This window comes from Lepidochelys olivacea (assembly GCF_965140295.1).
Source record: "Lepidochelys olivacea isolate rLepOli2 genome assembly, chromosome: 1".
Lineage (NCBI taxonomy): Eukaryota > Metazoa > Chordata > Testudines > Cheloniidae > Lepidochelys > Lepidochelys olivacea.
Genome location: NC_140411.1, coordinates 77,864,626 through 77,878,413, shown reverse-complemented (window position 1 = coordinate 77,878,413; position 13,788 = coordinate 77,864,626). Strand labels below are relative to the sequence as shown.

Sequence of the window (13,788 nt, the reverse complement as noted above, 5' to 3'; positions counted from 1 at the left end):
CACATTTACCACTGTGTAATGTGAGTAAATAAACACAAACTCCACAGTGCTGGTTTTGGGTTCATCAGAACTGCTCTCAATGCCGAACATGAGGGGTGAGCAAAGGTAGCTTTCTGTTACTTTTATGCTCCTTCACTCCCCAGGCTACCCACAGGGCAGTCCCTGGCACAGCTAAGAGCAGCCAGTGGGAAATTCTAAGTTACATGTGTCCCTTACAAACCACTATGCTACCCATGGATCCAGTAGCGCTCCAGCTGAACCACCTCTTCCACTCACAGTTCTGACACACCTCCCACGCCAAGGAGGCAAGGATAGCACCAGTAATCAGCCCCATGGGCTAAGATTTTTACATATTTACAGGGATCGATTCTCCATTGCCTTGCACCTGCTAATCAATTACAATGTGAGGGTAAAACACCATTATTCAGATTTTGCTGGAATTTTATACCTGCTATGCACAGTACAAATGACAATACTAGCTGCAAAGGAGATCAAGTCTCACAGTAACCTTATTGGGCTAAATATGAGGTTTTCTTCTGCAAATATCTGAAATCCATGCTCATCCATGGTTTTCACATTTGGCCAAGTCCCAGCCATATGCTGATACATAGCTGTTTGTATTTGGATTCCTTGCTGATGTATACTCTGTAATCAATGCACCTCTGTTCTTATACAGATAAATTATTTTAAGAATGTAAATGTCTGTGCAGCTCAATTATTACTATCTAGGATCAAGTAGCATCTTACATATTGCTAGATGAACTGCCCATCCATGGAATACTAATATTCTGGGCTAACTTGTACAGCACAGGCATGGAACATTCCTAGTATAAGGGTAAATTAAAAAGTGATGAGCAAGATGTGAGTCCAGGGAAATGTGATTCTGAATTAATGTGAATGCAGTCATGAGGCTGCCTAGTCACCTGGTCAGTAACAGGAGAAAGACATCAAAGGAAAACACACACAGCTAAGCATCTTATTAGTATGATCAGGATCATTCTTAAGCCTATGGCTCCTCAGAATCATCCAGTCTCTGCCCTAGAGAAGAATGTTGGAATGAAAGGAACTTGAGACTGCTGCGTGTGCAAGACTGTGTATGGCACTTAATCAGTTTTTCTTTGTAAATTAATAGAATTAGAATAAATCTAAAACCATGCATGTTTGCCTATATATATTTCTACCAGTGGGAGGAAGAGGAAGTTACTGCAGTAGTGATGGTTCTTCGAGATGTGTCCCACTCTGGGTGCTACACTGTAGGTGTGCTTGCATCCCTGTGCTGCCAGAATTGGAGAACTGGGAGACTGGAGAACTTGGAGATTAGAGAACCAGGACACACGGGGTGACCCTCCCCCCTTAGTTTCTTCTCTACTGCAGAGTCTTTGACAACAACTCTGAAATAAACAGGAGGAGGGTGGGTCGTGGAGCACCAATAGGGACACACATCTTGAAGAACTATTGTTGCTGCACAGAGTGAGTAACTTTCTTTTCTTCTTAAAAGTCATTGTCCCTACAGGTGCTCCACTGTAGCTGACTCCTGAACAGTATCCTTATTCTCCTAACTAAGGTGATTACCACCAGGAATATTGTCTTCACAAACAGGTATGTGAGCCCTGGGTTCAAAGGGAGGCTGAGTTAGGCTATTTAGTACTATATTTGGTTCCATGGTGGGGTGGGGTATCTGGGTTGGGGAAAAAAGTTTTCTGTACCCTTAAGAAATTGCTTTGTAGTTGGGTGCAAGAGTGCTGAGTATCCCTGTTTTTTGATGGAAAGCTGCTATGACTGCTAGGTGAAATTTGAGTGAACTAAGATATAGTCCTGATTTTTTTTGAGAGTCAGTATATACTTTTGGAAAAGTAGCAGATGTCCGGGAGTTTGCTTGGAATTACACCAAACCTGAAACCTGGTCCACTTTTGAAGGTAAGTATGATGGATAGCCAATTTACTACTGTGTAATAACACTTCCTGAGAGCAAGATCTTTCTATGTGATGGAACCACGAAGGAGCCAGTCCATGAGTCAGAGTATCCACTGGTTGAGGTGGAGAGTCCTTCATTCTGTGAGAGGAGGTTAGGAGTGGGACGAAAAGGGATCAGCGGACATGTCGCCAGCTGTGATCGGTAAAAGTATCATATCTTTCTCAGCCAGGTGGGAGCAATCAGTATAATGTTTGGTCTCTCACTTTTTATTTTTAACAGCAATAGAGGAAATGGGAAGAAGGCCCTTGTCCCACGAGAGAAGGAGAGCATCCCCTAATGAGTGCTGTCTGATGACTGACCTGGAGCGGTAGCGTGGGCATTTCTTGTTTAGGAAAGTAGTGAACAAGTCTATTGTCTGTGTCTCCACTGTCTGAATATGTGGTGAAATACTGCTGAGTTCATCTCCCATCCATGGCTGTATGGAAACTTGTGGCTGAAACTGCCTGCTGTCATGTTCTGCACTCCTGGTAGGTAGGCCACTGATATGTTGTGGGAAATGTACTAGTTCCAGAGTTTTAGTGCTTCTGCACAAAAGGAGTATGATCCGGTGCCCCGCTGATGATTTATGTAGTACTTGCATGTTATCTTATCTGTCATGACCCTTGAATATGTACATCTGATGAGCAAAAGAAAGTGAGCACACACATTCCTGACGGGTCTGCGTTTGACACTTGATATGAAGACATGCCTCTGTGGGTGACCACTTGCCTTGTGTCATGAGGTTATTGAAATGTGTTCCTGAAGGGTTAAAATCCATTGCTGATGTAGTAACCTGGTATATGGATTTGTGTACAGGCCCAAAGTCCAGAGTTTGGTCAAGAGGTTAGAGGCCATAGTGATTAGCTAAGAGAAAGCAGAATAACCAAAGATAACCTTGCTTTTGCTAAGATATACCTGGTCAGCACAATGCCAGATGTTGGGGGCAATAATTGTTTCTTATTCAAAGTTGCAAAGAGAACAAAGAAGCCCTGTTTCTGTTGTGATAGTTTCTTCTGTAGGGAGATGTTCTTCCCACACATCCAACCTTGAGTTTATGAAAGGTTCAAGCATGTCAGTAAAAGATATGGCCTCCTCCCTTTCCCAGGGACCAATGCCTGTCTTAAAACACAAATGAACAACTTGAAAGACAATCTCTATTGCCATATATTTTCACTGTTTCTTTGCTTTTAACCCTAGATACATATCTGTTGGACAATCAAAGGAGCTACCTCATTCCTATGGACCCCAAATTGAATTCAACATATATATTTTATACTAATACATTTATTAAAGAATTAATTAAATATTAAATGTTAATTTGTTAACTCGAGACCATGGGCGGAGACATTATATAACCTTTGACTATTGGCTACTGTGCTATCAGGTCTTGCAGCTAAACCTATCCGGGGATGTGGGACTGCCTACCCCGTCACTTCCCCCCACCCATGGAAAATCCATATATTCCATTGTAATAAATTGATTGACAGTGTCTCTGAGCCTAATAAGCAAGGTGGCACTCCATCAGCGCTGTACATAATAAACTCCTGTGCTTGACCTCTACACGGTGTGGATTTATGTCCTTCAATTCCCCATCCTATGATTGGTGCATCAGTGGTGAGAAGTTGTGACAGAGGAGGCTGAGTGAATGGGATCCCCATGCAGATGTTTGCTGGGTCCTTCCACCAGTTCAAGGATTGATTGTGGGGTAGTGATAGGGGTTTTTCTAGGCCAGAGGTTCTCAAACTTCATTGCACTGCAACCCCCTTCTGACAACAAAAATTACTGCACAACCCCAGGAGGGGGGAATCAAAACTTGAGCCCACTGGCTCGGGCAGAGGAGGCGAAGCCAAAGCTCAAGCCCCACTGCCCTGGGGTGGGGAAGCAAAGGTCCAAGGGCTTCGGCCCCAGGTTTGGGGCCTGTAACCTGAACCCTGCCACCCAGCGCTGAAGCCCTCTGGCTTTGGCTTTGGCCCTAAACAGTGGAGCTCCGGCTTTGGCCCCAGGTGGTGGGGCTTAGGCTTCACTTTCAGCCCCAGGCCCCAGCAAGTCTAGCCCTGGTGATCCCATTACAATGGGGTTGCAACCCACTTTGGGGTCCCAACCCACTGTTTAAGGACCCCTGGTCTAGGCTGTCTTTATTTGGTCCGAAACTGAGCTGAACCATGACTGGAGATACCTCATGTGAAGTCTGGCATGAGCTATCACAAATGTGAATGCAGCCATGTGTCCCAGAAGTTGAAGGCAGTGTCTAACTTATAGTTGAGGGCTGGTTTACACTGTCTCTGTGAGCATGGACAGATTGAGTAATCTGTGTTGTTGGAGGAGTGCCGTCTCTTGGAGAGAGTCAAAATCAGCTCCTATGAACTCTAATCTTTGTGCATGGGTTAATTTTGATATTTGGATGTTGATTTGTAGGCCAAGGCTTCTGAATAAGTCCATAGTCATGTGGATAACCCATAGAGCTTCATCAAAGGAATAAGCCCTAAAGAGGTATTCGTCTAGATAGGGGTAGATCCTAATCCCCTGGAAACAAAGATAAGCCACCACTAAAGTGAGAACCTTGGTGAATACTCTGAAAGCCAATGAGAGCCCAAAGGGGGATATTCTGCACTGGAAGTGGTCCTGTTCTAGGGTAAATCTGAGGAATTGTCTGTGGGATGCCAAGATTGAAATATGTAAATAAGCATCCTGAAGGTCAAGGACCAAAAACCAATCTCCCTGTTCCAAAACTGGAATAATCACTGCCAGAGTGACCATCTTGAATTTTTGAGCCTTGAAAAACCCGTTGAGTGTTCTAAGGTCCAGTATGGGTCTCCAAACCCTTTTCTCTTGGGTATTAGGAAGTAACAAGAGTAAAAACCTTTGTCTCATACTTGTTGAGGTACTGGTTCTATGGATCCTACACAGAAGAGGTGATCTATCTCTTGTCACAATAGACTCTTGTTAGAAGGGCCCTGAAGAGGGACAGGGGAGGGTGCTGGGGCAGGAAGGGAGGTGAAATAAATGGAATACTCATTGTAGATGATCTTTAGCACCCATTTGTCAGATATATCTGTTCCCAGGTGCTGTGGAACAGAGCAAAGGGGTATCCAAAGGGATGCAAAGTGTTGATTAGTGTCAGATGGCATTGGAGAGAGTGGTCTGTGGCGCCCCAACCAACCTGTCAAAATTAATGTTTTGAAGTGGATACTTGGAAAGTGGAGGGCTGCAGTCCGAAAGGTTTGCACTTTGATAATCTGGATTTTTTCCTTTGTGGTTCATAAAAGCATTGAGTTTGATAATGTTGTGTTCACCATTTAAGTGAGGGCTGTATTTTCTCTTCTATCCAGGTATAAAATCCCTAATGACCGAAAAGTAGCCATGGAGTCTTTGAGTGTTTGGAGGGATCTATCCGTCTTTTCTGTGAACAATTTGGTTCCTTCTAAGGGAAAGTTCTCCACAGTTGTCAGTACATCCTTGGGGAAACCAGATAAATGTATTGTGATACAGCATGGCCAGAAGGCAGCAGGAGAGTGATATAGGAGAGATATGTAAGTCCCAGGATGAGGAGAAGCCTTATTCCCTGTAGTGGGAAGAAAGGTTTCTATAGATTAATTAAAAGCACCTGAAGCCAATTAAAGCACCTGAAGCTAGTCACCTGGTAAACCCCCCCTGCTTCAATCAGCCAGGGGAAGGAGTTAGAGTAGAGTGGTGTGGAGTTGGAGAAAAGAGAAGTTTGAAGGATTTGGAGTAGAGAGCAGTTTGAAGGAGTTGAAGTAGAGGAGAGTTTGGAGAAGTGCCGTGGCTGGCTAGAAGACCAAGACCCTAGGTAAAGAGTCACCCAGCTTGTGGAGAGAGAGAGGGCAGGAAGCCTCACAAGCTGAAGAGCAGGAGAGGGAAGTAGCTCAGGGGAAGGAAGCACTAGTTCAAGTGGTTAACCACTATTCCTAGGGCCCCTGTGCTGGGACCCAGAGTAGAGGGCGGGCCTGGGTCCTTCCCTCTCCACTACCCTTCTCTGGGTTACTAGTGGGACAGTAAATACCCTCGTTCAGGGGTAGGAAACTGTGCCCTGAACCACCTCCCCACAAAAAAAGAGGAAGCGCGGGACCCATCATAATCGTACTGTCAATTTGCCACAGTATCCAAGAGGCTCATCACTCCACAATTGTTGTGGAGATGGATAGTTCACCAGTTTCAGCTGCATCAAGTGCTGATTGAAGTGCCGTCTTGACCACCAGTTGTCCCTCAGTGATAATGGCCCTAAGCTGATCTCTGTGTGATTCTAGAAGCTGATCAATAAACAAATTTAATTTGGAGTAATTCAAGTAGTCATATTTTGCTGTTAGCGCTTGGTAATTCATGATATAGAATTGTAGTGTGGCAGAAGAATAAGCCTTTCTTTCAAAAAGGTCAATGCATTTCCAAACCCTATATTATGGGGTGGACTTTGACTGGTGTTGACAACCTCTGGAGTTCACTGCATCCACGAAGATCATATTAGGGGGTGAATGGGAGAAAAGAAATTTCGTGTCCTTGGCTGAGAAGTAGTATTTCTTATTGTCTCACTTACAGGTTGTTGCAACCAATGCAGGGGTCTGCCATATAAGCTTGGCTGGATCTAAGAGAGCCGCGTTGTTGGGGAGGGCTACTCTGGGTGAAGAAGAGCAGTACAAAATGTCTACCAGCTTATGGTGTGATTCTTTTACATCCTTTAGAGGTAATTACAGAGTGTCTGGCACCCTCTTAGCTAGGTCTTGAAAGAGTTTAGAGTCATCTGCAAGAGACAGTGGAGGTGGCATCATTGCTTCATGTGGTGAGGAGGACAAGAGTTGGTCGCTGGTGTGACCTCTTCATCATGCTTGGCCTTCTGTTTCTCCCTCACCTCTTCAGGAGGAACACAGGCTCTGAATGCAGAGGCTGGTGGAGGGCACCTTATTGATTCATGGTGGGCTATGCTATATGTTTGGGAGGTGTGATGTCTCTATACTTCCCTCATGTCCCAGTGAGGCCACTGAGATGGTGGGAAGGGTCCTGGTGGCTGGCACAATGATTGTCCATACCAGTGTGGTTGAGAGCCCAGCGGACAGTATGGCTGTGGAGGCCCAGATTGGTAATGGGCACTATAAGATGCATGGAAGGACCGATGGAAACAACCTCCTCCTGCTCACTATATGACTCCACTGGAGAATGGAAGTGCATGGCATGGTGCTGGTGGAGACTCTCGAGTTCAAGGTAAAGTCAGTACCAGAGCCTCGGTACCAAGTAGGGGACACTCAAGTACATCAGATACTATGAGGTCTTTTGAGTATCTGAACTCATGTGGTGCCATGAAGGTCGGTACTGGTGGCCGCTGCCAGTGCCGAGGCAACAGTATTGATGGGGTTGGTGATGTAGGCCAGGCTAAACACTCTGACGTTGTTTAGCATACCGTTAATGGTACTGAAGCTGTTGCCTGTACTGTGGGAGCCTTTCCCAAAACATGGTCTCTGTCCTTATCTATCCCAGTCGGTACCATTGCTTCAGTGCTTCTGCCCATCACATTTTAAGGCATATCAATGTGTCCCATTGGGATGGTATTGGGTGAGCTCTAGGTACTGTGCTTCAGTGCCATCAGAACCTATGATACTAAATGTGCCAGGGATCTTTTCAGGTTGGTTTATGGCCCATTCTGGGGACTCACAGATCTCTTTTTTGAAGTCTTACGTGAGTGTCTCGTGGCTTTAGGTTCACCACCTTTGTATGTAGAGGGCTGTGGGGAAGATTCCCACCCTCTGGGTGAATCTTGATGTGGGTCTGAAGGAGGTTGGAGAGCTGCCTCCATTAGAAGCTTTCTGTCCTTTTGAGATCGCAGCTTCAGCTGCTGACAAAACACACACTTCTGGGGAATGTGGTTTTCCCCGAAGTAACAGACACAATAGGAATGTCTATCAGTTACAGGGATGGACTCTTTCCAGGAGAGGCACCTCTTAAACCCCAGTGAACTGAGCATACCCTGCACAGAGGTAGTCCCTGGAGAAAGGGAAATAAGTATATAAAGTTTTTGGTTTCTTTTTAAAGAAAAAAATCAAAGAAAACTCTAAACTAACAAATAAAGAAAAATGAGTAACTAGTTAAGTTCAAACAATAGAGTTAAAAATCTGATGACTAGACAGACAATAGCGCCATCTCTAGCCAGGGGTGACTGAGAAGGAACTGAGGGGGGTTTAGCCACGCATGCTGCTTAGCCTTGAGGAAGAGCACAAGGGGGAGGGAGAAGTACATGTCTGAGCCAAACAGACACTGCTACCAAAGTGCTCCAATCGGCAGCATAGGGACACAAGCACACCTCCAGTGGAGCACCCATAGGGACACTACTCAAAGTAGAACATTATATACCCCATAACTCTGAGATCATAAAAGAGGTCAAATTGGAGCTCATATTGAAAATGCATGGGGGAAATTATCCAAGAATTATTAATATTGTGGTAGCATCTAGAGGCCACAATCAAGACTTGGGGCCTGTCAATTAATCTTGGGGCATTCTCTTTAAAGGTCCCGGTTTTCTCCTAACTGGTCTCCTTCTGTTCATCTCAAATTAGCTCAGTCTATCATGTAAATCCAAAATGAGTCAATCAACCCTTAAACTCCAATCTTTCTTTGTCTCTCTGTCAATTTCTTAGTGGTAACTTGGTGTGTGACTGTCACTCCTCCACTGTCTCAGGCCTTTCTGCCTTCTCATCTCTCTGTTCTCCTTTTATACCTGGGCTTGGTTTCCTTATTGGTCCCAGCTGTGGGTGCATGCCTCGCAGTTCTGGCAGCTGTGCTGGGGTGTGGTCAGCCTCATTTCCTGAAAGTGGGGAAGACTCTCCTCTCCCTTCTGCCTATGCTCAATATGGGATTTGTAAACCCCATTACAGGGCCCTACTGGCTAGATACTGTATACACACACACAAAAATAAAAGATGCCTCTGTGCTCATTGGACTTACAGTCTAACTAATAGTTTATATATTTCTTGATTATCCAGCATCTGGTCAGAAATTTAGTGGGCGGTATTTATGTCCCTGGAAAAACTTTCAAAGTTATAATGAGTAGATTGAGTCAGATTAAATCTGAGTCACCGCAATGGAAAACCAAATTAACTCTACCAATTTCAAACTGATTTACACTGAAGCACCTAAGATGAGAGTGTGGCCCTGAAACATGTTGCAAACTACAGTGAATGAAATGAATTTCAAGGAACCAGACACAAAGGGAGGGTCCCCAGTGAGTCACAAGACGCATACATATTGTTATCCTTAGCAACTGGCATTTATTTTGGAAACAGGGAAGAATAATGTAAATCTTTGGAAGCGAATACAGATGCATTCTGTTGAGCTAGCTCCTGTTGGGTTACAGTTGAATCCAGAGCCAGCCTCTGTATAGTGTGCCAACTGGCAGAGAGCAGATGATTATCTTTTCATTGCAGATATTTGCTGCTATCCATCAGCACGATCCAAAGTCCATTGGAGTCAATGGAAAGACTCCCACCTGACCGCAGTGGGCTTTGAATCAGAGACCCTGGGCAGAGTAGGCACAATACAGCTGGTAAATCTGTTTTATGTGTTTCTAGCAGTATAATGCTATCATGAAACTATTTTTTTTTAAACTCAAGCATATTTATTTCAAGTATTGAAAATGTTTGGGCCTCATGTGTCCCCCACCCTTCCACCCCTTTTGAAATCAATGGCAAAAATCCCATTGACTGCAGTGAGGCCAGAATATAGCCCTTTTCATCTTGTAAAATCAAAAAAATCAAATACATTTGAAATTCTGTTTTAAAAATAAAACCTGAGGTTGGCTTCTCTCTTTAGCATGGTATGGTTTTAATAGGCAGGAGTTTGTGTATTCAGGACAGGAATAGCATTCAGGCTGTTGACTCCACACCGTTGTTATGATGTGGATAATAGTCCCCCTGTGCAAGGGAAGAAGACTTTATTAAATATTAAACCCATGAACATACTCTGGTTCCCCCTCCCCCCCGTATTCTAAATTTTTTCTTTTAGTAGCACTGATGTTGTGATACACTTTAGGGCTGAGCCCCTCATTGGGAATAATTTTAAGCAGAGGTTTGCTAGAGCTGAAATACATCAGACTTGATTTTTTTCCCCTGACTTGTGGGAGATTGCTTGAATGCGCTAACTAGAAGCTACAGTTTCCACTAGAAAGAAAAGTAACTGAAAACGTTAACTCCTGCTAATGCATGATAATGCTGATATAAATATGGTCACTCAAAACTACCACAATATATGGTAAATAGCCTGTTAAATTCATATCTGGATGTAGCCTTTTCTAAAATGTGGAACTTGAAATCTGTGGCTTGATTTAGGCCCATCTCTACTGCTCCCAACCCACAGTCACCAGTTGGCTCAGAGTAAACATAATTTGTGTTGACCGTTTTCTAGACGAAATAGCTTCATAACCTGCTCTGTGTTTTTGTTATCAAGGAAAGTAAAGTGCTAAGTTTTTTTTCTGTTGCACTGTAGAGTGTGACACAATACTTTCCATAGGAAGGAATGCAAACCAGGAGGTCAGAACTGCAGAAAGTGAGTAAGCAGTCCAGGGAGGTATGTCCACTGCAACTCTTCTCCAGGGACAGTGGGGTGATGCTTGCCATGCCAGGCTTCTGACCAGTGTCTGCAGTATGAGTGGTGAAGCCCTCTGTCTAGGTAACGCCCCTCCCCAGGAGCTCCTCTTACTGGTTCCCTGTTCTGGTAGGTTCTCCAGAAAACTCACTTCTAGGCTCCCTGCTCAGCCCTCTGGTTCAGGCTTCTTTTAGGAGTTCCCCTCTGTGGGAGCCTCCTGTCTTTCTTTGGAGTTACTCTAACTGAGCTTGGGCAACCTTTATTAGGGGCAGGGGCTTGTTTACTAATCTGCCACTTGGCACAGTCAATTACCTCTAGCTGGGGCCTTCATAAGGGAGTCATGGGCAGACTGGCCCTATCGCCCCATAAAGAGCAGCTGCACCATGACACCAACTAACAGCTGAAAACTGGCATTTCCCCAAACATATTTTATCATCTATTATTTCTGTTTTGATTGAATTAATGTTCTTTAAAATGGGATGTGAACACTGCTTTTGTGCTGATTTTGCTGTATTTCTAAAATATACAGGACTGTACTGTGTCGTAGAGGACATCTACGCTGCCAAAAAACAAACAAACAAACAAAAAAAACCCAAAATCAGGGCAGTAAGTCTCAGAGCTCAGGTTAACTGACACGGGTTTACACTACGAGGCTAAAAATAACAGGGTAGACATAGAATCATAGGACCATAGGGTTAGAAGGTACTGGAAGGATCACCTAGTTTAACCGCCTGCCAAGGTGCAGGATTGATACATTCCTGCTCAGGCTGGACACTGTTATTTTGGGTTGCATTAACAGACATAGCATGCAAGTCCTGGGAGATGACAGAATTGCTCTACTCAGCACTGGTTAGGCCTCAGCTGGAGTAGCGGGTCCAATTTTGGTCACCAATGTATAGAAAGGATGTAGAGAAACTGGGAAGGATCCAGAGGGGAGTGACAAAGGTGATCAACAGGATGGAATGCAAGCCATATGAGCAAAGGCTGAAGGAACTGGGTATGTTTAGTTTAGAAAAGAGGAGATTAAGGGGGGACATGATAGCGGTCTTCAAATACTTTACAGGCTACCATAAAAAAGATGGAGAAAAGTTGTTTTCTCTTGCTACAGAAAGCAGGAAAAGAGGTTTAAACTACAGCATAGCAGATTTTACATTAAATCTCAGGAGAAACTTCCTAACTGTAAGAACAATAGGACAATGGAACAAACTGCCTAGGGGGGTTGTAGAGGTTTTCAAAAGGAGGTTGGATAGTCATTTGTCTTGGATGGTTTAGACACAACAAATCTTACCTCCTTGCCGGAGGTTAGACTTGATGACCCTTGTGCTATGGTTCTATGATTCTATGACCTCAGGCTCTGAAACCCTCCCCGTTTACTGGGTCTCAGAGCCCAGGCTCCAGCCCAAATGGAAATATCTGCACTGCTATTTTTAGGCCTGTAGCATGAACCCAAGTCACTTGACTCTGGCTCTGAGACTCGCCACCTTTTTTTTTTCCAGTGTAGACGTACCCAGACTCACACTGGAATCTGCCATAGGAAGGACTGTGATTCCAGCAGACACAATGTTTGCTGGAGCTCCAAGGAGCAAAACTACTCTGACAACATCAAAGACAATTCAGTGTCCATTCCCCTTGTAGTTGGCAAGCTCTGCTGGCCAGTGTCAGGGAGGAACGTATGAGTCCAGCAATCCCTTTCCCCTCAAAGAGGGGGCTATCTCCAGCAGTGTTGCTAGCTCTATTCAGGCCCTACAGTCCCAGAACACAACTCCATTAACTAGAAGCAGTAATAATAATAATAATATCAAGCTCTTATATAGCACTTTTCATCAGTGGATCTCAAAACGTTTTAGAAAGGAGGTCAGTGTCATTATCCCCATTTTGAAGATGAGATAACAGAAGTACAGAGACTTGCCCGAAGTCACACAGCAACTCAGTGGCGGAGCAGAAAATAGAACCCAGATCTGCAGTGTCCCCATTCAGCATTCAATCCATTGGACCCTGCAGTCTCAGCAATAGGCTCTTATCCACCAGTGGGAGATAGCACTTACATGGGACAGTCCTGTCTATGGAGCGCACAAAGCTCATTTTATCAGTGAACAGTTTCATTGTTCCAGTGTAGGTCATGGCAGAGGAGGGAAAGACAATCTGTCTGACATGAAGGGCTTTCATGAAGGCTAAGTTTCATGAAGGGCTTTGAAATTCAGGGCCAGCACCTCAAACTGGACTCCCTATTCAACAGGTTGATTTGTTCAGTGTGGCCTGTTTTGTTTAGCAGAAAGCCTGATGTATTTTCTGCCAGCAGGAGCTTTTTAAGGACACGTAGCTTAATTTCCTGCATTGCTTAATTCCCATCACTAATCGAGACCGGAGGCCACAAATGCATGGATAATTGTGGCTCATCTGACTCTGATAGGAAATTACTCTGTTCACCTCAGACCCTCTTGACCATCTCCACAGGGGCTGATCAAAATGTTGCCTTAAATGTAACAATGAAAAAAGGATTATGGATAGGGACAATTACAAAATGAAGAATTTCATAAGGATTATACCAATGTGATTTGACCAAAGTTATTCTAAAAATATATAGAATTTAAACACAGAATGATATATTTTTGTAAAAAGGAAAGGAGTACTTGTAGCACCTTAGAGACTAACCAATTTATTTGAGCATAAGCTTTCATGAGCTAAAGCTCACTTCACGAAAGCTTATACTCAAATAAATTGGTTAGTCTCTAAGGTGCCACAAGTACTCCTTTTCTTTTTGTGAATACAGACTAATACGACTGCTACTCTGAAACCTGATATTTTTTGTAGAAATTTTAAACTAATTTCTGAAATTTAAAAGTTTATTATATCTTTCTTATGGAATTCAATAAATTGGTTTAATATGTCTATAGAAATTATATTCTCCATTAAATTTTAGCCAAATTTTCTATAAGTAATATCCTTCTGGTTTTTTTCTTTGCAATTGCAATACATTATTTATGCACAAAAGTATATTCATGCAATGTGCAATTATTTTCAAATTGAGCTCCAATATTTAACAGTATTGTTTTAGAGAAAGATTCATTTAAAAAACATCTCCCTCAAAGTCCAGTTTTGAGGATTTCTGCTAGCTTGCCTGGATTTAGCAGGTTCTTTATTTTACTGAATCTGCCCTAGAACTGCTCATCTTTTCCTTATTTCTCAAATACTGATAAAATAACAGAAGCAGACTGCATACATCTTAATAGTGAAGAAAGATTCTGTCTAATTTA

The 13,788-nt window shown here is 43.5% G+C and overlaps 1 long non-coding RNA gene across 1 annotated transcript in view; it reads left to right on the top strand.

The window, feature by feature from the left end:
* The window catches only part of LOC311513068, a 43,431-nt gene extending 39,928 nt beyond the window's left edge, over positions 1 to 3,503 (top strand). Inside the window, exons 2-4 of the long non-coding RNA XR_014709646.1 lie at positions 1,514 to 1,599; positions 2,195 to 2,442; positions 3,152 to 3,503. This is a non-coding gene — a long non-coding RNA (uncharacterized lncRNA). The remainder of the gene's footprint in view (positions 1 to 1,513; positions 1,600 to 2,194; positions 2,443 to 3,151) is intronic.
* Positions 3,504 to 13,788: the final 10,285 nt, after the last annotated feature.